General features: G+C 45.7%; 1 pseudogene; it reads right to left on the bottom strand.

The window, feature by feature from the left end:
* The window catches only part of LOC133102649 (methionine adenosyltransferase 2 subunit beta-like), a 51,894-nt pseudogene extending 30,415 nt beyond the window's left edge, over nucleotides 1-21,479 (bottom strand).
* Nucleotides 21,480-25,240: the final 3,761 nt, after the last annotated feature.

Raw genomic sequence — 25,240 nt, 5'->3', positions numbered from 1 at the left:
ACTCTTCCAGAAAATAGAGCAGGAGGAAATACTTCCAAACTGATTTTATGAGGACAACATTACCCTGATACCAAAACCAGAAAAAAGCATTACAAGAAAAGAAATTACAGTCCAGTATCTCTGATGAACATATAGGCAAAAATCCTCAATAAAATATAAGCAAACTAATTTAAACAATACATTGAATGGATTACACACCAGGATCAAGTGGGATTTTTCCAGGAGGGCAACAATGGCTCAACATTGACAGGTTAATTAATGTGATTCACCACATTATAAAAATGAATGATAAAAATCGTATCATCATCTCAATAGATGTAGAAAAAAATCTGGCAAAATTCAGCATCTTTTTATGACAAAACTTCTCAACAAACTGGGTATACAGGGAATGTATCTAAACGTAATAAAGGCCAGGTATGAAAAGCTTACAGCTAACATCATACTCAATGGTGAAACACTGAAAGTTTTATCTCAAGATCAGGAACAAGACAAGGATGTCTGTTCTCACCATTTTTATTCAACACAGTACTGGAAGCCCTAGTTAGAGCAATTAGGCAAGAAAAAGAAATAAAGACATCCAAATCAGAAAAGAAGTAAAATTGTTTCTATTTGCAGATGACATGATATTATACATAGACAACCCATAAGGCTCTACAGAAAAAAAAAAAAAAAACGGTTAGAACTAAAAATGATTTCAGTACAGTTGCAGGATACAAAATCAATATAAAAAAATCAATTGCATTTTTATACCCCACAATTAATGATCAGAACAGAGAATTGGGAAAACAATTCCATCAAAAAGAATAAAATACTTAGGAATAAATTTAACCAAGGAGGTGAAATATCTGTGCACTGAAAACCATAAAACATTGATGAAAGAAATCAAAGAGGATACAAATAAATGGAAAGATATTCTGTGCTCGTGGACTGGAAGAATTAATATTGTTAAAATGTTCATTTATCCAAAGAGATCTTCAGATTCAATATAATTTCTGTCAAAATTCCAGTTGCAATATTTACAGAAATAGAAAAAATAATCCTAAAATTTGTACAGAACCACTAGGGACTCAAAGGAATCAAAGCAATCTTGAGAAAGAAGAACAAATCTAGAGGCATCATGCTCCCTGATTTCAAACTCTATTACAAAGCTCTGCTCATCAAAACAGCATGGTATTGGCATAAAAACAACCACATAGATCAATAAAACAGAATAGAGAGCCCAGAATAAACACACATATATGGTCAGTTCATTTTCCACAAAAGAGCCAAGAATATATAATGGGGAAAGGACAGCCTCTTTAATAAATTATGCTGGAAAAACTGGACAGCCACATGCAAAAGAATGACACTGGACCCCTATCTTACACCTTACACAAAAATCAACTCAAAATTGATTAAAGACTTGAACATAAGACCTAAAACCGTAAAATTCCTTGAAGAAAATATAGGCAGTAGACCCCTTGACATTGGTCTTGGTGATGATTTTTTGCATTTGACGTCAAACGCAAAGACAACAAAAGCAAAAATAAGCAAGGGAACTACATTAAACTAACAAGCTTCTGCACAGCAAAGGAAACCATTAACAAAATGAAAAGGCAATCTACTGAGTGGGAGAAAATATTTGCAAACCATATATCTGATAAGGGGCTAGTAGCCAAAGTATACAAGGAGCTCGTACAACTCAACAGCAATAAGCAAACAAACAAACAAACCCAATTAAAAATGGGCAAAGGACATAAATAGATGTTTTTCCAAAGAAGACATATAAATGGCCAATGGGTACATAAAAATGTGCTCAACATTACTAATCATCAGGGAAATGCAAATCAAATTCTCAATGAGCTATCACCTCACACTTGTTAGGATGTCTACTATCAAAAAGACAAAAGAGATAAATGCCAGTGAGGATGTGGAGATAAAGGACCCTTGCCCGCTGTTGGAATGTCAACTGGTACAGCCACTATGGAAATCAGTGTGGATGTTCCTCAAGTAATTAAAAATAGAACTAACATATGATTAAGAATCCTACTTTTGGGTATATATCCAAAGGAAACTAAGTCACTATCTCGAAGAGATATCTCTCCTCCCGTGTTCTTAGCAGCATTATTGACAATAGTCAAGCTATGGAAACAACTTAAGGGTCTGTCGACAGATAGATGGATAAAGAAGATGTGGCACCTTGTATACAACAGAATCTTACTCAGCCATAAAAAGGAAATCTTATCATTTGCAGCAACATGGATGAACCATAATGAAGGCATTATGCTAAGTGACATAATCCGCACAGAAAAAGACAAGTACCACATGGTATCACTTATATGTGGCATCTGAAAGAAAGAAAAAAGTCAAACTCATAGAAACAGAGAGTAGAAAAGTGGCTGCCAGGGATGAGGGTGGGGGAAATAGGGAGAGGCTGGTAAAGGTTGCAAACTTTCAGTCTTAAGATGACTAATGTCTGAGGATCTAATGTATAACATGGTGATTATAGTTGATACCACTGTATGCATAATTGAAATTTGCTAAGAGAGTAGAACTTAAATGTTCTCTCACACACACAAAAGTTAATTATGTGAGATGATGGATGCATTAATTAACTCAATGAGGAGGAAATCCTTTCACACGTATATATATGCCAGATCATCGCATTGCACACTTTAAATATCTTACAATTTCATTTGTCTATCACACCTCAATAAAGCTGGAAAAAATAAATGAAGTTGCTTTGTGATGATGTGCACATAGTGTTTACCACACTCTTCTAAATGCTCACAAAAATATTTATGAAGCAATATGTTCTAAAATATTTCTGGGGTGCCAAGTCTAGTCTTTAGTGATTTTTTCCCCCCGCTTCCCCACCCCTTCCTTTTTGGGCATCAGGACACTGGTCATCTGCAGTTCCATGGGCATCCTTCCCCCTCTCCATCCTTCTCAGGTGTTAGAGGCCATTAGCCTCTGCACGAAACTCACTCAGACCATGCAGAATCTGAAGAAGCATCACTGAAATGTCTTAATCAAGGGAATTCTGTGTATCCATTTCTAGCCTAAAATGAAAAGTTATGTTCAAAATCAAAACTACAATGAGGTACCACCTCACACCAGTCAGAATGGCCCTCAACAAAAAGTCTACAAACAATAAATGCTGGAGAGGGTGTGGAGAAAAGGGAACCCTCCTACACTGTTGGTGGGAATGTAAACTGGTGCAGCCACTATGGAGAACAGTATGGAGGTTCCTTAAAAACTAAAAATAGAGCTACCATATGACCCAGCAATCCCACTCCTGGGAGTATATCTGGAAAAGATGAAAACTCTAATTTGAAAGATAGATGCACCCCAATGTTCATCACAGCACTATTTACAATAACTAAGTCATAGAAGCAAACTAAATGTCCATCAACAGATTAATGGATAAAAAAGATGTGGTATATATACACAATGGAATATTACTCAGCCATAAAAAAGAATGAAATCATGCCATTTACAGCAACATGGATGGGCCTAGAGATGATCATACTAAATGAAGTAAGTCAGACAGTGAAAGACAAATATCACATGATATCACATATGTGGAATCTAAAAAGTGGTACAAATGAACCTATTTACAAAACAGAAAGAGACTCACAGACATAGAAAACAAACTTACGGTTACCAAAGGGGTAAGAGGGGGTGGGATAAATTGGGAATTTGAGATTAACAGATACACACTACTATATATAAAATAGATAACCAACAAGGACCTACTGTCTAGCACAGGGAACTCTACTCAATACCTTGTAATAACCTATCATGGAAAAGAATCTGAAAAAGAATACATATATATATATATATATATATATATATATATATATATATATATATATAGACACACACACACGTACACATACCTGAATCACTTTGCTGTACACCTGAAGCGTTGTAAATCAACTATACTTCAATTTTAAAAAAAGAAGAAAAAGAAAAAATTTTTTTAGAAGTTATGTTCATGGAAGCAAGCTCAGTTTTTCACTTAAAAAGTGGAAAAAGTTTCACTTGGAAGTTTGATACAGTTCAATACCTTTGCTAATACCTTCTATTTGATTTTTCTCATATATGAGATGTTCTTATATATAAAGGACATGTGACAGATTTTTACTAGGGCCTCCACAGCTCCCCTGTTGGGCCCAGAGCGCCTCCTACAAGATTAGGGCTCTGCAGGCCCTGGACGGGGATAGCTGGGGGAGCCCTGCTCCCATACCTCCGCCCCCCGACCCCAAGGCCTGGAGTACTGGGCTCTCTCCTCACACACCTCGGTGGGAAATTCTTCCTCATCCTCCAGCTCCCAACTCAAGGAAGCTGTCTGATCCCCATCCGAGTGCAACCTTTAGATGCTCTTGAAGAACCCTTGCTTCTCCAGACCTTCCGCGGTGGGCTGAGTGACCTGCGTGGGGGCTGCGCGTTACCGTCTTCCCGCTGGTCCACCGGCCCGTAAGGGCCGGGACTGCGTCTCTGGTCACCGCCGTCACATGAGTGCTCGGCCTTCGCGCTCCCCCAGCGGGGGCTGGCGTCTACCCACGCGACACTGCGCGCCCTCCTTGCCCCTCAGGTTCTAAGTTCAGTGGTCACTTCTGCTAATTCTTCCTTCAGAATGCTTCTCCTATGTTTCCCTTTTTCTCTTTCCTTCCCCCCATGGCCTGTGTAGGGGGGAAGACCTTCTCCTCCCCACGCCCCGCTACCCTCCTGGTTCTCCTGCCAGGACCCTGCAAACTGGACCGACCGCAGACAGGCCACTGAGAGAGAGACAGACTGACGTGCGGTGACGTGGCATCACACCTACACATGGCGCACCCAGAGATGAGTTACTCACAGGCGTGGTCGGAACGGGGGCCTGTGCACCATCTCGGGCTCAGCTGAGGAAGGGGGCTTGGGCTTGCGCGGGGAGGGGTGTCAACAGGGCCTGTGTAGTGAGGTTTACCGCAGATCCAAGTCCCAGCTTCCTCTTCAATGAGAATCGTTAAGAGGGCTCCTCTTCCCCCTACGGCAGAGGGAGACCTGTTACAAATGGAAATTTCCTTTACAAAAGGAGAACGTCTGCCGTAGTTTTAGAGCTTTTCCTGTGTCTGCTGGTACTCAAGAGCCTTTAGCTCAAAATAATCCATACAGCAAAGAGGCACATTTGGAGGGCATGTCCCGCACTCCTCGCCCACAAGTCCAGACCAACACACGAGCCTGTTGAATCTAACTTTTCTCCCTGCATCCGTTTCTCCCAACCCAGCTGATCACCAGCCTCTGTCAGAAGGACGTCCCCGTGCACGGCGGCGCTCAGCCTGCTGGCCTCCAGGTAGCGGTCAGATTCCTGACGCAGGCCGTCTCCTCATCCACAGCTGGGCCGACCAGGCCTTCCTTCTGTCTCCACCTCTGTGGCATGTTGGCTGGCTATTCAGCACGACTGGCTGTGTGTTGTTATGTATGGTTTTTTGGGTTTTTTTTTTTTTTTTGGTATAAAACATTTATTGTTTCACTAGTTTTTTTTTAATCTGTTTTTAAACAAATTTTTATTTTATATTGGAATGCATTTGACTAACAACTTTGTGTTAGTTTCAGGTATACAGCAAAGTGATCCAGTTATACATATACATGTATCTATTCTTTTTCGAGTTCTTTTCCCATTTAGGTTATTACAGAATATTCAGTAGAGTTCCCTGTGCTATACAGTAGGTCCTTGTTGGTTATCTGTTTTAAATAGAGCAGTGTGTATATGTCCATCCTTAAAAAACTAAAAATAGAGCTACTGTATGATCCAGCAATCCCACTCCTGGGCATCTATCCAGAGAAAACCATGGTTCAAAAGGATACATGCACCCCAATGTTCATTGCAGCACTATTCACAATAGCCAAGACATGGAAACAACCTAAGTGTCCATCGACAGAGGTGGGGTTTTTAAAGATGCTCTGGGAAGTTATTCTCATGGGACCAATACAACCCAAGATATTTTGACATGGCACAAACCCCACTGACTGAGTTTCCTCCCTTGAACAATCGCCCAGTACCATACAGGACAGAATTCTCTCCCTCTCGTTCATCCTATTTCTGTCCCTAAACCCCAGATCTCCTCGACGCTGCTCCGGGCAGGAGGTTCAGGGGCAGGTAAGACATCGGCCATTTATTGTTTTAACCCCTCGAAGGGAGTTTCCTAATATGGACGAACACAATGGTCCCCCCACATCAAACACCACTCGAAAAGCCCACATCAAACCTCCTTATCCTGTCTCCTTTCCAGGACCAGCCAGTCTCTGCACCGTCCCACAGCCGCCCAGAGGGACCTCCCTCTGTCCCTTGGCTCCCACCATTCATTCTCAGGGACGGCCTGCTCAGGGGTCCGGCTGCTGCCCAGGCATCCCCTTTCCTGCCCAGGGGTCCTGTTGCTGACACCGTCTCCTTGCACACCTGGCTTCAGGGCTCCTTCTCCCAACTCTAGCCCGGGTATCTGTACTGTTTCACACCCCCAGGAAGCCCGCTGGTGGTTGGTTTATGCTACCTTGTATCTTTTGTGTGTCAGGTGACACTGAGTGGTCCTGCACAGAACAGGAACCTGAAGGCAGTCGAGCCTTCCGCAGGCTGGGATTGGGGTCTTCCGTCGCACGGTGCGATGGGGGCGAGCCGTCCAGGACGGCGGGGCCAGCTCTGCTCCACCAGCCCTCAGGCGACCCAGCTCCTCCTGTCCTCCTGCTCAGCCATCCCCTGTCGCTAGGGTGTGGCCCCAGGCTCTCCAGGAAGGTGGCATCCTTGTTCCAGCCAGGAGGATGGACGGACAGACAAAGACGAGGGGCAAAGGGCACCTGCATCTCACAGCCAGCACTTCACCACATGGCCGCTCCAAGATGCCAGGGAGGCTCGTGTGCAGACTTGGGGCTTTTTGTCAAGGTGCCTGTGTGTCCAGGCAAACATTCTATTACTGTGCAAGAAGGAGAGAACCGAAATTGGGGGAAATTAGTCCCTACTACAGCACCCACCTTTACAATCTTCACATATTCATGTCTTAAAGGAGCGAAGATGTCCTTTATACTTTACACAGGATCCTTTATACAGGATCGCCCGTGGGCCTGAAGACAAAACAATCAGGAAGTTTCGGGTGCTTGTTCCATGGGCTTTTGCTGGTTCAGATGCGATGCTGTGACTGCACCGTCTTCCCTGAGCCCAGTGTAAGCTTGCTGTTTCCATTCTTCCTACAAAAGATGCAGGTTCAGCCAGTTCAAAGTCAGAAAATGAACATGTGAGTGGTTGGAATCTCGTGACACAGGGAGGAAAAGCGGTTATCATCCTAGATTTGTCCTACAGATGGGGCAGCCGCAACTGAGACCCAAGGAGCTGGGACAGGGCTCAGTGCCTGCCACCAAGAGCAGCGGGGGAAGAGGAAGCCGGCCCCAGAGGAGGATGACACAGAAAGGGCATGTGGTGCAGGGCCCTCCTGTCAATGATGGTAACTAGCACGCCCAGGGTTTGCTTGGTTAAAACCACGACCCCGCAGGAAGTGAATGGGGTGACATGGGGAGCAAAATAAGCGACAAAAACTTTGGGGAACAAGAGAAACAGGCTTTGTTTACAGGCTGCTTAGAGAAAGTATGTAACTAATGACTTTTACTGGTAACAACGAGAACGATTAGTCACGGACATGTCATTTCTCTCACTTTTGTTCGTCCCAGGAAATGTCCCAGAAACCGAAGGTCATGGCCTGGAAGACATCCTGATTCCAGGGAATGAATGAAGAATGGAAGTCTGGACTTGGAAAAATCCTAATAAATCTTAATGAAAAGTTTCGGATTTTAGCACAAAGCAGACACTTGGTAAGTATTGGCCAAGTACGTGAAAGAAAAATATTTGAGGACAATTTTATTATTTACAAGTTTTATCAGATGGTTGGAAAGAAACACAGCTCATGAGTTCACTATTTTAGATATCTTTTCCTAAGTGCTGTTATGTTAGTAAATATCTGAAGAATGTCAAGGAGGCTGGAAAGGAAACTATGGTCCAAGGTGGCAGGTTGAAAAACACAGACTGTGCCCCCTGGAGTTGTGCGGTGCACGTCCCGTGTAACGGTGAACAGCAGTCCTTATGTTTACATGAACATTCAAGAGCCCTGGCGAGCTGTGATGTGGACACGGAACCCAGGTGGGTTAAGGAAGGTGTCTATGTGGGGTGTGGATGGCAACCCAGACTGGAGATCAGAACCAAAGCAAAGTGAGAGGGTAGCTGCTCAGGAGGGGCAGCGGTGGTGATGGGAGAGTCGTTACATAGAGGGAGGATTGATCAAATTGGTAAATATCCTGAGGATTAGTGGAAGCCATGTTTCTCATGGTCAAAGAAGGAAATTATACATGTGGAAAGACTAGAATGAATCCTATAGTGCTGATTTCAAATTGGAGATATTGGTGAGAGTCGGGGTTTCAATATATGTACATAGATGTAGATGTAAATAAATATAGATGTATCATGCATGTGTTGTGTATGTGTTTGCACTACTGTATGTATGTGTGTATGTGTGTCTATGTAAACATAAATACACTCTTCAGATTTTTCCACCAAAATCGGCTGGGAGCAGACACCCCTGTAGCAATGAACACGCTAGAGCCCAGCTATTAGATTCTATGTACCATTCTCCACAGAAAAAAAAAACGAGACTTGGAGAAATGGCAGATCCCAGGGCTGGGTGGGACTGGGAAATTGCAAGATGGGCTGAAAACGGGAAGTAAGGAAATGCTCAAACAGTGATAGGATGTCAAAAGGATATTTTGGTCAAATCTGGAGAGACTTTTACATCAAAATAAATAATGATGTTATTATTAATGAAAGTAATAATGGGTTATTCAGTAACCTACTGAACAAAATAGGAATCCATGATCCTCTTCTGACATAAATAAATCGGGAGAGGAGAAAGCTTTTGGTAGCAGAATGCCCGCCTTTCAGTGTAGAAGGACAGGTGGCTGGCAGCATCACCATTGGGTACCCTCGTAACAATAAGCAATCCAAGAAATATCCAGGTATGCTAGAACCGGCAGTGAAGGTCTGATGAGGGCAGGGCTTATTTACAGTCTCAAAGCCTCCCCTCATAAAATACTTACTCATTACAAAGGGAAAAGAATGACTTCACAGTGGGGAAGTCTGGCAGATACCACATTCATCACGTGATCACAGTTAGTACAAGCCGAGGGACGAGGCACCTGTCAGGGCCCGCTGGGAAGAGCACAGCATCAACTCTGTGACATTTCTGCCAGAAATGTGTATCCTGTATCTAGACGTAAGGATACGCGAGACAAAGCCAAACCGAGGACTATTCTACAATAGTCTGAGGTGTCAAGGTTGTGAGGCCAGGGGAAGACTAAGAAACCGATTGTGAAGGAGACTTTGAGAACTAAGCACGATGTGTGATCCTAGGTCGGATCCTTTTGCTCTGAATGACTTTAATGGGACAAGTGGTGAAACTTGAAGGGTCTCCAAGGACTAGATGGGGGGTGTGGATCTGTGCGAAGTGCACAGGAGCTAATTCTTCCTGCCTCGGCATCTCAACAAATCCTCAGCTCTACTTCCTAAGAGTGCAAAATACAAATTGGCCACAAAAAGTTTCTTTTACATTGTCTGCCCACTTAGAGATGTAAGGCATGATGATGGTAAGGAAAATAGAAAAATATGGTGTCAGTAAAGGAGATAAACGTAAAAGAGGATTTGGAAGAAATTATTCAGTGGAGAGTAAGAAATGAGAGAAATATGTTCATTGGTTGAATGGTTCAGCCAGTGGAATCAATATTTTATTTGTATCATCACTGTCCTTTTAGCATCAGACATTTGGTGCTTTGATTAACTTTTTATTTTTATTTACTAAAAATTTTAAAATTTGACCATATGTTGGTTCTGAAGCATCAACATATGGAAACAGGCAAAACCAATGAAAACCTTGCCCTTGGCAGCTCCTACCTGAATGCCCTAATGTGACAGCTACTTAGAAATTTAATTCTAAGAAATAATAAGGTTACGCTTGGGAATGGTAATGACTGTGTTCAGCTTATTCAGAGTTGAAGACTTCACACTGGTGCCTTTTCTTGGGAGAGGTGTGAGGGGAAGAAAGCAGATGAAAGATTGAGCCTTTTTGCTCTAATCATTGAAACTTGGCTTTTCATTAATAATTATGGCAATCCAATACACACGATTAGATGCCAGCAGGCAATATTTCTAAATAATTACATCTTAATATGTATATTAAAAGAATTTCATTGAGGATTAGAATGAATAAATCTTCATTAATTGTATTCACACAGAATCTCCAAATTCCTTGCATGTGGTAGCGCATTCTCAGATCTTCACAATTCAGTTTTTTTTTTAGTAGTTGATGGTTCTTATTTAAAAATCATCCACAACATTGTTCTTTTTGCTCTATAGGAGGCAGAATGTGGACCTATTTTATTCTTTCAGAATTAATGAATTTTGTGATTAGCACTGGTTTCTTCAGCAAACATGAAAAACTTTACTTCCAAATGGCTATTTTGTTTACTCTGCTAGGGTCCCACTGGCATCCTTGTAATTGGGTATTTCAACAAACAAAGCCAAAACATTCAATTGTAAAATATGTTTTGTACGTATTGAAAAAACGTATGTATTAAAACGGAAGGACACATTTATCCCAGGATGAAACTCCGACAGTGTTTGCATGTTTCATAAGTTCTGCATAGTTTGGGGTTTGCTAGAAGCGGAACCTGGATTCTAATGGAAGTATTTTACAACCTGGTGGGTAGTCCAGGACCCTGGAGAGCGACTGAGGGCAGGGGGAGAGGGGCAGCCAATGAGAGCAGTGCCATCCTGCGAGGCCCCGTGCAGCAAGGACCCATTGTGAGTAACTGGCTTGATTCCCCTGGGAAACTCTGGCCCACCAGACACGGAGTGGGGCCGCTCCTGTGGGTGCTGGTTCTCCAGCGCTTCCTGTCTGCCATGCTTGGGTCAGCAGGCTCTCGTTTCACAGGGAGTCCGGGCACAGAGGGAGGATGCCTGAGGCTGGAAGGCTGGCTGCTGGACCAGAAGGTCGAGGCCTGAGGGCACGTGAAGGGCCCCCACGATATCTGCTTGAAAATCACTTTCAATTATGTAGAAACAGTAAGTGTTAACTAAAACGTCTGGACAAACGAATGTGGAAAAAATCGTGTCGCTACAGCATCTCTCCATATTCTGGTCGAATGAATGTCTTATTGGTGATGAAAATGTAATGCTTAAACTTACCAATTTTTGCTGCTTTCTTTCAAGCTGAATGTCTTCTTTGGCTCTTACTAATTTTTTTTCAGCAATGGCAAATATTGTCAAAAGCTAACTTACATGTTTACGATAATGAAAGATGACTTTAAACCTTCTTGGAAGGAATATTCATACTCTGCACAATTCTCAGTCCTCTTGGAGGGGAGTGGGAATCAGAACAAAGTGTCTATTTTTTTCTGAGCTACTGTGTCCTCATCAGTAAGTGAGCCCAATACTGAGGACCTCACAGGCTATTGTGAGCATTAGAGACAAAGTATAACATGTGTGCACACAGCAAGTGCTCCGTTGATGACCAGGTTACCACCTTAGCAGGCTGTCCCGATTTTAACGTGCATTATTTACCCTGATGACAAATTTCAAAGTTTGAGTGAATTTTGGTTTCAAAGGGATGAAGACTTGAACACCCATTGAAACAGACAGTCTCCCCGTCAGCGGGCTTATCAGTGAACCAGGGTCGTTACTTTTGGAAGGAAATGAGGCCGTGTGAATGCAGGAACTTCTGAACGCCATGAGCCTCCGGAGTTATGTAGATGAGATGTGTGTCACAGCACTGCCTCTGCAGAGCTGGTTGCTTCCTTGGAGGAACACGTGAGCTTGCAGGCGATCCCGGTAGGACACCTGGCTTGCTTTCTTGGGGGTGGTTTATCGATTCTTTGAGGAGAGTTTTCAGGAGAGCAGGTGTGACCTTCACCTGGAGCTGGAGGAGTTTGTGCCGGACACTGGGTGGGGCCTGGGGCAGCCGCCTGGGCTGGATGGGCGAGGTCTTCCAGGGGGTGTAATGTTTGAGAGCGATGTGTGACTTCCGTGAGCTGGACCTAATGCTGTGAGGCGGCTGCTCTGCTGGGAAGGGGTGGGGCAGGTTCCCGGGGGGCGGCTGGATGGGGCAGTGATGCCCATGGCTCCTGAAGGTGGTAGAAATTCCCACCCTTAATCATCCTGAGAAAGAGATCTTGGAATGAGGGACCAGGGCCATGGGAGCACAGGGGGACGTCTCCCTGCCCAGCGCCTCCGCTGCTGGGGCTTGGGCTCTGAGGCTGACTGACTGCCTTTCCAGTGGGAGTGGCTAGTGCCTTGCCCAGTGCAATGGCAGTGAGGTGACCACCCAGGAGCCAAGCAAAGAGGGCGTCTGAGGGTCCCCTGAGGACGGCTCTGGAAATATGAAGTCACTTCTAACAGCAACCTAAGTTCCCACATGGATCGGAGCTTCCTTTTATTAATCCTCAACCTTCAGTAAGATCTTGTTTAAGAACTAGTCTTTAGCATGCTGTGGGAATAAAGATCAGGGCTCAGTCCATGCCTGAGGGTAATAAAGAAGGGGGAGCAAAAGCCCTCTCTCGAGGCTAGCATGGGAGTGGCAGCAAACACTCCAGCCTGGACCACCCTGGGAAGTCCTATCTTGTTCTTGGACCCACGGAGAGCTGGCATCTTTTCAGGTCATCCAGTAAATGGTTTAGGATAAGATAGTCTCATATGTCACGTCAAACCCCAAAGAGGGCAGATAGATTGGGGCCTTCCTTGTGGTAATGAATTTCAACCCAGATGCCTGGGTCCCCAGGAGTATCCTCGAGAACACAGGCTCTTTTGATGTCAGAAGACTTATCTCCCACCCTATGACCCATGCGTGTCTTTTCAAAGCAATACGACTTTCTGCTTCTGGGTCTTCTCGGCCGTGAAGGCACCAACGTAGTGAACCAGTGTGCTGTCTGAGGTGCTATGCCTTGACCAGTTCTATTCACTTCCATGTGCTCAGATGACTAAATTAGTCCAGAAGGTAAAGAGTCAAGTAAGCAACCTGATGGAGAGGAACTCAGGATCACCTTCCAATTTCATGCTTATTTGTAGTGTGTTGAAAGCTTGCAGGGTCACGTGGACCACTGCAAGGCCTCTCTCGGGGATGCTCGGGGATTTCCGACGCCCTGGGCAGCCACTTTCTCTGCTAATACCCCCTCTCAACCCCTAGGCACGCTTCTCTTTCCACTGTGGGTGCCTGATTCTGAAGACCATCTCTTTTCTTCATTCTTGGAAAGCACCTCTAGCATATGTCTAGTGTATGCAACAGAATTTTACTTAACATTTGGGGATATTGGAGTGCTGGTTACATCATGGAAAAGGCCAGGAAAACCTAAAATCAAATATTAGAAATTTCTGCTCATGTTATTTTATTATGCATAAGTGATGTCTCCCAAACCCTAGCCCAGATTGGTGTCTGGACCTACATTTGTTTGTCCAAAGCACCATTAGCAAATTTTCCTAATTAATAAGGACAGATAACACCAAGATTACTAACATTACTAGCAATATTGTTACATTTGTACTTGACATCAAAGAGGACAACTATATCCCATCAGAATGTATTCCTTGGTACCAATGTCAGAGACATCGTCAATGCAGAGACCAATGTCAACCGTGAGCTGGACAGACCCCGTTTCTGAATCTAGATGGTGATCATTATGCTTCTTTTCGAAGAATCTATCTGTGGGCCATCACTAGACTATCGTGGGGTGGAGTGATCCTTGGATGGTTAGAAGGCCATGTTATACTTTTATTGCACAACCCACTGGCCCTCTGTCTGTCTTACTCAGCTGGCTAAACCACAGCTCTTGTTGGGTTCAACTCTCCTACTCCCTGACTCTTGTGTCTACATAATGAATGTGTCTAGAAAAAGATAACAAACAATCGTCGTGACTGGTCTTGCTTTAAATTCATGGTTGCTCACCGATGTTGCCTGGCAGTTATGTAATTCTGTACCCCTTTCATTCTCCCTCTCCCCTAGATGGCTGTTGCATTCCTTTTCCTCTCTTGTCAAAGCTCTGATGGCTCTTTTTCCATCTTCACTCTCAGCCGATGACCTGGTTTCCTTTTTCACTGTGAACAAAGGAACAATCAGAAAAGAACCTGCATAAACACTCACCACCACATCCACCTGTGTACTGTGCCCGTGGACGCTGCCGCCTTGCCTACAACTGAGGAAGTCTCTTGCTGGTGCACAGTCTCCCAGCCTCCTCGGTCCACTTGGGGATGGGACCGAGTGCTTCTCCCTTCTCTTTCTTGCATAGTCAACATTTTCCTCCTTACTGGGTCATTCCCACCAGTGTGTAAACATCTCTCATTTCTACCATTTTAACGACAGATTTTTGGACTCCAGCATCATCTCTAGTTCCTCACCATTTCTCTCTTTCCTCTTGTGTAAACTCTCTGAAATAAGTGTTTGTATCCTCTCCTATTTCCAGCCCCCTTCCAGCTAGGTTTCCCCATGCCACTCAACAAAAACTGTCAGGGTTGCAATGATTGCATGCTGCTAAATCTAATGGTCATTTTTTTTTTCAGTTTTGTGCTGCTTGATCTGCTAGCAGCATTGACATAGTTGATTATTCTCCCCTTCTTGAAATACTTTTGTGCTTGGCCTCCAGATCTCAGACACTGAACCTCTTCTCTTATCCATCTATGCCCAATCCCTTGGTGATCTCATCCACCCATAAGCTCATGACCCCTAAATTTACATCTCCAGCCCAGCACTGTCCTCTGAGCTTCGTACTCAGATAAGCGATTATTTATTGTGTTGGTATCTCCACTGGGATATTCTAGTCGGTACCTCTAACGTCTCAAGTCCCAAAGCTAAATTCCTGGGACCCTTCCACCCTCAGCCTACTGCTTCTGCAATATTCCCATTTTATTTAATCAACTGATCCTGCTACTGTTCAGGTCAAACACCCTAGAGTCATGTTTTGTGCTTCTCTTTCTCTCAAATCCAATATCCAGTCTGTTGGCAAATCTTGTTGACTTTATCTCCAAAACAGACCCATCGTATCTTACTGGGATGTTCTTCCTAATTCCACCTGGGTTCCCTGTAATCTACATTTCACATTGCCACCAGAGTAATCTTCTTAAAATGTAAGTCAGACAGTCCTTAAAATGTAATGTCAGCCAAAACCTTCCAATAGCTTCCCATCTCACCCTAAGGAGAAGGTAAAGTCATTACAATGGACTGCAAGACCCCCAACCTGGCCCCTCTCACCTCTTTGACCTCAACTCTCCCCACGCTTCCTGGGCTCACTCTAGTCACACTGCCCTCCTTGGTTTCCCCTGAACATGTCAGGCAGATGTCTGCATCAGGGACAGTGCCTTGCTGTTCCTTTGTCCTGAAATGCCCCTCCCCCATATAAGCACATGACACACTCCCACACCTGTCTCAGGGCTCCACTTAAGTGTCACCTCTCAGTGACACCTTCCCTGTCCACTCGACTTAAAATTGCCTCGGTAATCCCTATCTGACCTCCCTGCTTGATTTTTCTCCGTGGCACTCATTACTTTCTACCATGTTGTAGATCTTTTTCTTTATTTTGTTTATGGCCCAGCTCCCATGACTGGAATGTAAATCCCATGAAGTCAAGGAGTTTGTCTGTTTCACTCACTGCTGCAACACTTTGGCCTAGAAAAGTTCCCGGCACATAGTAGAAGCTCAAAAAGCATTTGCTGAAAGAATAAATGAATTGTGGTTTGGTGTAAAGAGGACTTAGAAGACCCAGGCCTTATTTTTTTGAATCCACTACTCCTGGTTTATAGACTCTTGAGAAAATCACTTAACATCTTTATGTGCTAGTAACTTTCCATCTGTAAAATGTTTTACCAAAATGGTTTGTCAGGATTAAGCGAAAAGATAAATATGAAAGTTCTTTCTAATTTTATTAGATGTGTTATCATTAACAATACTATTTATAATCATATAAAAAAGAAAAGAGACAGTTAGACAAACCAGGGATGAACGTTCTCACTTCTTGCCCAGCAGGGTCACTGGTGTTTTCTACCAAGGGCCAATTTAGAACTTTCCATAGGGGGATTTGTGGCTTGACTAATTCTATTTTAGATTTCAGAGAACGTAACCCAGATTCCCCCTCAAATTAAAGGACTATTTCCAAACTGAATAGTTGCTCTGGGGATATAGACACTCAGGTTTCTGCTGTCCCTGCACAGGTCAAGTTATAACATAATGGCCACACATTGTAGAAAATGGTGGAGAAGGCAACATGAATCTTTTGAGGGTGATATTTCTCCTTTACAGCTGGGTTATGCCTTCTTTTGGAGCTGATCATTGACCTACATTATTTGTGACGTGCAGATTCTCTATTTATCATATCTTTACTTTTAAAGGACAAGTCATGTGTTTTTTTAGGCCTTTTGTTCTTTTAAGCCAGAATGTGGGTAGATGACTATAAAGTTCATTAGGTATTATGTGGAGCTTTTCAGAGAACTTTAGAATCATTCTGATTAATTTGTAATTTCCAGGAAGACTAAAAAATATTCCACAGACTAATAATTCTGAAACAAGAAAAAAAATTGTCTCTAAAATTGAAATTATTAAGTGACCTAGTTGCATCAGCTTGCCTTCCTTCCTCCATCTTATTTTTTACCTTTCTACGATCTGAGGTGCGAGCTGGAAGAATGAAGCTTGTGGTGAGATGTTCACCACACCACCCAGTGTGGGCAAAGTAAGAACACGAGCACAGGCACACGCCAGGTGCAGGCGCTGAGCACTCAGCATCTGAACCGCTTTAATCCGTAGGAAGGCCAGTGGCCTTACGCTGGTGAAGAGAAGTCTAAAGGTTAAAGAAACCTGACATTCAAGAAAGAAAACTCCCGTGGCTGTTCATTTGTGGAACAAGAAGCTACTTCTTTATTGGTAAGTTTTTATTTCATCCTGGGACTTAGGAAACATTGTATCCCTGTTGTCTTAACTGTTTAATGCTTTGAAGATAAAAGAATATTGCGAACATTTATGGTATCAAGCCAGACACTGATTGTCACTTAGACCACTTAGCCACGCCGTGGGGAGAGAAGGGGAGACACTAACTTTTGCTGAGTCCTTGATGTGCTGTCCACTGTTCTAGAGACATCACCTGTCTAAGTAATGACAGGTGACGTAAGTAATCTTATGTTATTCTAAGTAATTCTAAGTAATCTTATGTTATGTTATGTTATGTAATTCTAAGTCATCTTATGTTATGTTATGTTACGTAATTCCAACCGCAGTCCTGAGAGCAGCTGTGGTTAAAGAGTTAGAGACATGAAGTTACACCATCCGTGGGTAATGTGGAGGGAATCGAGTCCCTTCAAGTCGCCTGTGCCCTGCTGATGGTGACTGGCACTTGTGAAAGGACTGTTGGAACAGTGGCAAAGAACCTGATAAACCACAGCTGCCTTTGAAAGAGCCATCACGCACGTGAGCCATGACTGTGAAGAAGAAACGCACACTCTACAAACCAGAACTAGACACAGTCTCCTTAACTTAGCATTTGTGAACATGCTGGGCTGCACCCCTGTGCCCCCGTGTACAGAATGAGAGGTGCTGGTGGATCTAAATGTGGATGAAGCATGGCGGGGGTGGGGGGGTCGGGGGGGTGGAGGGAGGTGAGCGGCTGTGTGAAGGGGGATAGGAACTGACGTGGAGAGCAGGGCGGTGCTCTAGGTGAGGAGGACAGGGCAGGAGCGAGTCCCACGTAGACGAAGAGGAGAGCCACAGGGCGCTGACAAACGGGGGCGATGGGCTGGGAGGAAGGGCTGGGGCAGCCTGGAGCCAGCTCAGCAGAAGGTACAGATCCGCGTGTGGACGTACATCCACATGTGGACATACTCCCGGGTCTGGTTCGGGAGAATGGACGAGGCTGCTTTCGTGGGAAGAAGTTCTCATGATAAAACCATCTTTCAAGTGCAAGTGACAAATGGGTGGCAATAAGTTTCACTGTGTTGTGGGTTCATGTATTTATGCCATTTAAAAAATACTGTTATTCCATTAATATGACAACACTGGAGGCATTTGCTTTGATCTTGCATTATGTCTTCTCTTACTAAACATCCTAAGCCTCCTGAGCCCTCGCTTACCTGGAGGTCTCTTATCTGATGACATCAACCCTCTAAGACAACTTGAGAAAGAGGAAATGAACACAAAAAGAGACTCTTGCAGCCAAAATAGATACCGCAAAGCCCATCCCCTCTCCCAGGGGAGACCCTCAGGTGCACATTCAGATGTACCGACTCTTATTTTAGGTGAGGTTCTGATAAGTAGGGCTGTTTGGTTTCCCAGCCCAGAGCTTATAGAAGCAAAAAGTTTCAAGTGGGAAGGTCACTCCTGGAATCAGACGCCAGGAGGAACGAGGCAGGGAAGAGGACGGGGTGGGATGGGAACACCCCAAAATACAGAGAGGACAACTCGGTATATCTCAGTCTGGGGCCATGTAACGCACAAGCAAATAGCCCTCAGTATTTGAGCGACTTCTGCTTGGAATTTGGTGCTTTCCTGCAGAGGAGAAAAGCTCACGTCCGCGGTGGTGACCACAAAGGCATCAAAGGCAGGGCTGGACAACGGCGATTTTATTAGAAGATGCGTTTGAGCCAGAATTTCATCAACCAGGTCTCAAATTTTAAAATACTTAAAACTGCAGACGATCAACCTCAGTTGAAAGTTAATTCAGAATTACCGTCCCCCAGGACGAGGTGAATTAGACATTGCCAAGTTCCTCTGTCACGTACGCTCAGCATCCGGCGAGCTCTTCATGACGGCCGGGCGGGGTCTTAGGATCTAAAGAGGATTCCATATCAGAGAAGATTGATATCTGTGAAATGCACTCCATTTTACTTTGCACAACTTCTTCTGTTTGGGGCGTAGAGTGAGGAGTTGGACGCATGAAAAAAGAGAAAAGGGAACAAAGAAAGGATGAAGATGTGAAGGAGGGGGCGGTCTGAGCAGCGGTAAGGAGTGAAATAAAGGGGAAGTGTTCAGATGGTGAGCAAGGCCGTCGAGGGGGAGGGGCAGCCGCCGGGGACCAGGGCTCACCCTCAGCCCTTGGCAGGGGGCCACTGGGACTGGGGTGCGGCCGGGCCTCTGCACTTCCCTCCTCAGCCTCCTTCTGAACGGAGTTGTAAGGACTTCATCCTCCCCGTGCTCTGTCTCCCTCCTCATCATACCAGCCACCTGAAATTCTGGGGGTGAAGGGAGGATGAGCCACAAGTTAGCGCACCCCCTGGTCTTTCCTGTTCACGTGTGGCCTCCTGGGCAGCAACTGCCCCAGGGGTGTTGAGGACTGCGGGCCCGCTCACGCAGAGTCTGGAGAGGGGATTCAGACCCTCCCTCCGCCTGCTCACTCGGAACCCCACCCCCACCCCCCCCGCCCCGTCTAGGCAGAGGAATCCTCAATCCAAAGGCTGGCTACTGTTTCAGAGGCGGCGGCGGCGGCTCCTGCTGTTGTGTTGTTACGTTTCTCTCCCCAGCCATCTTAGTGGCTGCTGATGGGACGGCCAGGAAAGCAGCGGGGCTGCTGTCACGTTGTCATGACCTCGTCCTTTCTCATTTCTGTAGCACCTTTATAAGTCAGCCTGGCTGTTCCCATTAGACAGAATGAAAACAGAGGCCCGAATCTGGGTCACTGAGGAATGCAGTGAATCCGTGGAGGCCCCAGGCCCTTTGCTTGGCTGCCCTCCCTCCCATGCACAGAGAGCACTGCTGGGGACTGGGGCAGAGATGTCTTTACGGGTTCAGGGAAGGAGGCTATAGATTTTACTTGTGGGTTTATCTAACATCAACATTATTTGATTGGAGGTCCCCAACATAAAAGGATGTGTGGCTTTCAGATTTGTTTCTGGCCGGTAAACAGAGGTTTTAGGAAACTAAAAGCCACTGTCTTGTATGTAAAATTAAATGAAAATGCAATAAAATAGCGTAGTCTTCTTTGGCTTTTTTGTCACTTTTAGCCTTTTCAGATTCTGTAAAATAGGCTGAAGTGATTTGCATAACTCCTCCCATGTGTTCTAGTTAGGAGTGGGCGTCCTCTCTCCAGACCTGAGGTGGAGGGACTTGCTGGCCTCCTATGGGGTGTCTGCCGGGGACCGGCCCCAGTGCCCTTCCTCTCCTCCTTCTTGATTTGGTAAAACAGGTGGAAAGGGGGCCTTTCTGCTGTCCCCACTCTGTGATCTAATCCTGTCTATTCTGGTAAAATTAGTCATGCCCTCGTTGAAGAGTTTTGTGATATTTTTAAAGTAAGTCTGAGAAAAGCCAATCCCACTGGAAGTTAGTTTTAATGCTACTTAGAGCTCTTTCATTGATTGTAATAATCTCACTCTGGTTTTCCTGTTCTGAGCCGGGAGTCGTGTCCAACAATTCCTTTCACCATTTACTGTAACTGATTTGAAGCAAAATAGCATGTTCACTGTTCTGGAAACTGATGGAAAAAGTTGTGAATATGGGAGCAGTGAGACAATGAAGATTATCAGGAAATATCTAGAAGGTGTAATTTTTCCAGAAGTGAACATTAGTGATATCTGCAACAGTTACTACAATTAGTCTTTTTACAGTTCTCAGAGATTGTTTCATTGTACAACCAATGTATCTCATTATTAAACACATGGAGAGCACAAAGACTTAGAAACAAAATTACATTTCTTATATTTCTAGCCCTCCCCAAGCAACCATAGTTATCATTTCAATATATTTCTTCCCACACCCCTCCCCCACACCCTCCCCCACACCCCTCCCCCACACAGTCTCCCCCACACCCCATCACTCCTTTCTCCCAGCTTTTCCCTCCTTCCACCACCTCCCAGAGCTTCCTTTTTTAGATCGGGGTAATCTTTTTTGTTTAACCCCCTTTCCTCTGGCACACGAGGTAACAGAACCTTTCTCTCCACAGCATGTCTGGGGAAATCAGCGGGAGGAGGGCACACACTCCATGGCTGGGCAGCCTGGGTATCTCAAAACCCCTCCTTCCTCCCGGCTGAAACCACCTCCTTGCACCCTCATGTCTTTTGGCCCACATCCTCCTTTTGGCACAGTGGAGAATAAGGCCGTTCCTTTTCCTTGCTGGCTTTCTTCACACACTGAAGGCGGCATCTTCCCTGAGGTCCCCTCTCGACCCCCTCCTCCTGGCGTGTGCTGGTTCCAGGCCCCTTCACCTCCCTAATCACGCTCTGCCCTCACCATGGCCGAGTAGGAGGGCTCCTCGCCCCCGGTCCTCAGTGCCATGACTTCTATTAGATCCTGGTCTGCCCAGGACAGCCATGGTCTGAGCCCTGAGGTTTCCGCATTCTGGGAGACCAGAACGGTTGGCCACCCTAATCCTGGCAGCCCACGAGGCGGGGGGCCTGGGCGGTTGATGCTGGCGTGACACGTTGACTCCCGTCTCTGTGGCGTGAGGGCTGACTCCCCCTCCCCCTGCTGGTCCATCGGGGGCCACCAGCTCCTCTGTACTCCTGGGCTGTGCCTGAGGGCTGAGCGGCAAAGCCTGGAGTCAGAAGACCGGCGCTTTGGGGGTTGAGATGGGGACTGTGCAGGGGGCAGTCTCTGTTCCCACATCACAGCTAGAACCGGGTGTGGGCCGGGGGTGTGGAGTGGGGGTCAGCAGTGGTGTCTGCTCACTCCCAGGGCTCAAAAAATAAAACCTCACTTGTGCCTGCTGCCCTCCATAATGCCATTCTACTTCTTTGAGTCTTACTGCCAGGTTTTTGTTTTTGTTTTAGTTTTTATTTATGCATTTTTAAATTGAAGTCTAGGTGATTTACAATGTTGTGTTAGTTTCTGCTGTACGGCAAAGTGATTCAGTTATACGTACATATTCTTTTTTATATTGTTTTCTATTATGCTTTATTACAAGATACTGAATATAGATCCCTGTGCTATACAGTAGGAACTTGTTGTTTACCACTGCCAATTAAAAAAAACTTTTTTTTCTACATCTGTGGTCTCTATTTCCTGAGACCACACTGTCGTCTTAGATCCTTATGGTAAAGCTTTCACTTGAACATTCATACTGAAAGCTTATCTTCCAAGAGCACTGTAAATACTAGCGATTAAATCCAAAGGTCAGTTTCAGCCCTCAGAGTCTCTACTCCGCAGGTTTTTCTTCAAGCACTTTTCTCCCTCGCTCCAATAACACTGTATTAATTTCAAGTGACCTATTCTTCTGGCCACTTCTTTTCTGTCTTTTTTCCTCACTTCAATCTGTTCTCCTGCTTCCTGTGCTTAAGTGCAAGCTCCCAGAGCTTTCATCTGCATCTCTGAGTTCAGTTACAGCCTCCTGGGCATAACTCTCCCTGCATCTCATGCTAGAGCTCCTCTTTAGGACAGAAGGAGAAGGAGGAGGGGCGGGGGGGAGGGGTTGGAGGAAGAGAGGGAAGAGGGGGAGGGGAGGGGAAGGAGGGGGGAGAGGCCAGCTGTGGGGGTGTGTACCAAACATGCGGGAGACCTGCACTTCCCGTGTCCCTAATCTTCACCTGAAGCCTTCACAAATCTCTCCGCTTCATTTTATTAATGAGGAGACGGACACCCAGGGATTAATTTCAAAAATGGCCAACACGTGGCTGACCCAGATCTAAAGTCAAGACTCTCCAGTTACACAGTAGTTCAGTCCCCTCACACTCCATGTACCTTAAATGAATCTCATTTCCTTCCCCTTATGTCAGCTTCTATACCTTCTCTGGTTAGAACTATGTTAGAAACTTAGAAATAAGTTTCCAGTTCTGATTTCCCTATTTCTGTTGAGGTGGAAAATCTGACATCATTTTAATTCCTTCTTCCTCTTGCTTTTTACTGATTTTTCAAAACATCATTTCTTCTTCACGTTTATCCCAGCAACGCATAAGCTTCAGGGTCAGATGACATGGCTTTGCGTCTTGACTCCTCAAGTTATGAGAGGCGTGAACTTGAGGAAGTTTCTCTATTTCTGAGTTTCGGTTTGACAGCACCAGCACCCTCTAGGCTTCTCGTGCAGATGAACAGAGCAGGGCGAGGGGAACACCGAGACGCCTGGCTGTGAGCCATCAGCACTGCCAGTCGCTCTTGGGCTCTGGGCTGCCTCCCTCCTGGACGGCTTCCTGTCTACGTCGGTGCTGGGGACTTGCTCCCCGTCACTCCACAGCTCACAGAATGCCCACATCTTCGCGCTGTCACTGAGACCAAGTCCCAGCTCTTCGGCCGGCCTTCCTCGACTTCCCACTGCAGCTCAGCCCCTCCACTGCTCCCCAGGCTGGTCCAGGACGGGGCTTTCCTGCCACCACGCCTTTGCCCTGCTGCTTGCCCCCCGCCCCCTCCCTACCTGGCTGAGCTCTGGCCCCTTCCCCACAGGCACCGCGCTCTATGCCTCCTTAAGCTGTTGCCATTCTCAGGACTGTGAAGCATCGCTCACTGCCTGAAATGTCATGTGTTTGTGCCTCACCTTTGCAGCTGTGGAAGTCCCTTAAAGGCAGGAAATAAATCACATACTTTAACGCGTCTCTGTATGTAGTGTGGAGCACAGGGTAGCTATCTGAAAGTTTAATTTACAGCAGGCAAAGGGGATCGGTGTGCCCCTGACTCTCTAGCAGTACAATGTTCAGGCTGGATCGTTTAGCGTGTAGAGTGAAAAAGAGTATCAAACTGTGCAGGCCCAAAGCTACAGCATGTGCCCTGAACACGAAGGCTGTGCAACCCGAAATCTTTGCCAGTTCCAAAATACGAGGGGTCAGCATGGTTGATAATTCCCTCTATAAAATGCACTTTTGTCCCTACTGGGGAATTTGCTGGCAGAATTTGATGAATAGCGTTTCCTTATTTCTATATGGAGGAAAAGCTACCAAGCCAAACCACAAGGCTCAGACCTAAGCCGCTGCTGGATGAGATATTCTGTTTTTAAAGTTGCCCGGCTTCATCTCTCCAACAGCATCGCTGGCTTAGATTTCTTATTCCCCCCACTTCTAGCACCTCTTCTAACTGTTGGCTTTCTTGGGGAGGATATTTTTTAAACAAAGAAAGTCCGTTTTTGTTTTGATTTTTGTTATTTGTAACACATCTCGTTACTTCAGAAGAGGATTAGAGCTCAAGCTGAAGAGGAGGGAACGGCGCGGCGCCCGTTACTCATTGCTGCTCAGAAAACGACCTCCAACTGTGGTGGCTCAAAACAACAATTTATTATCACCTCTCAAGGCTCTGGGGTTGGCGGGGCTCAGCTGAGTGGTTCTCAGGAGGGGTCTGTCATGCAGCTACAGTCAGAGGGTGGCTGGGACCCGAGTGGTCAGAAGGCGCCGTGGGGCTGGCTGTTGTCTGAGGTCTCAGCCGGAGCTCTCCGCACGCTGCCCACACGTGGCCTCTCTGCAGAGCTTGGGCTTCTCAGCCCAGCACAGAGGCTGGGTTCCAAAGAAGGCACAGCCCCGTGGGGAGCTGCAGGGCTCCTGTGACCCAGCCTCAGGAATCCCGGATCACTGCTTCTGACATAACTATTGGTCAAGCAAGTCAGCAAGGCCAATCCAGACCGAAGAAGAGGGAAATAGATTTTACCTCTTGACACGTGAGCCGCATGCTTGTTTTAGAAGAAAAGGCATTGAAGCTGGCGGTCTCCAAAGACTATCTAGCACACGAAATGGACATCTTGTTAAGATACAGGTAACACCGACATCAGCTGGGTTCATTTTCCAGGTCCCCGAGATCCCAACACTCCAGCCACCAAACCAAGACTCAAGTGTGTCCCTCAGAAACCCTGCAAACCCCCATCTGCTGGGCCTGCACGGTGGCCGGCAAATATCAGACACAGGAACTGTTAATCAGTGAGGGCCCAGGTCCTCTGAAATGCCAAAGGCAATCAGCTTTATCCGCCACAAGCCCATCAGCAGATACTGGTCATCCGGCTGTCATGCATCTTTGGAAATTATCCACAGAGTTGAAAATGTATGAAATCCTTGTTATGGGCCTTCCCTGGTGGCGCAGTGGTTAAGAATCCACCTGCCAATGCAGGGGATGCAAGTTCGAGCCCTGGTCCGGGAAGATCCCACATGCCGCGGAGCAACGAAGCCCGTGCGCCGCAGTTACTGAGCCCGCGTGCCTAGAGCCCATGTTCCACAACAAGAGAAGCCACCGCAATGAGAAGCCCGCGCACCGCAACGAAGAGTAGTCCCCGCTTGCCGCAACTAGAGAAAGCCCACGCGCAGCAACGAAGACCCAACGCAGCCAAAAATAAA

Source organism: Eubalaena glacialis, chromosome 12 (genome assembly GCF_028564815.1).
Source record: "Eubalaena glacialis isolate mEubGla1 chromosome 12, mEubGla1.1.hap2.+ XY, whole genome shotgun sequence".
Lineage (NCBI taxonomy): Eukaryota > Metazoa > Chordata > Mammalia > Artiodactyla > Balaenidae > Eubalaena > Eubalaena glacialis.
This window is presented reverse-complemented; position numbering and strand designations above follow the sequence as displayed.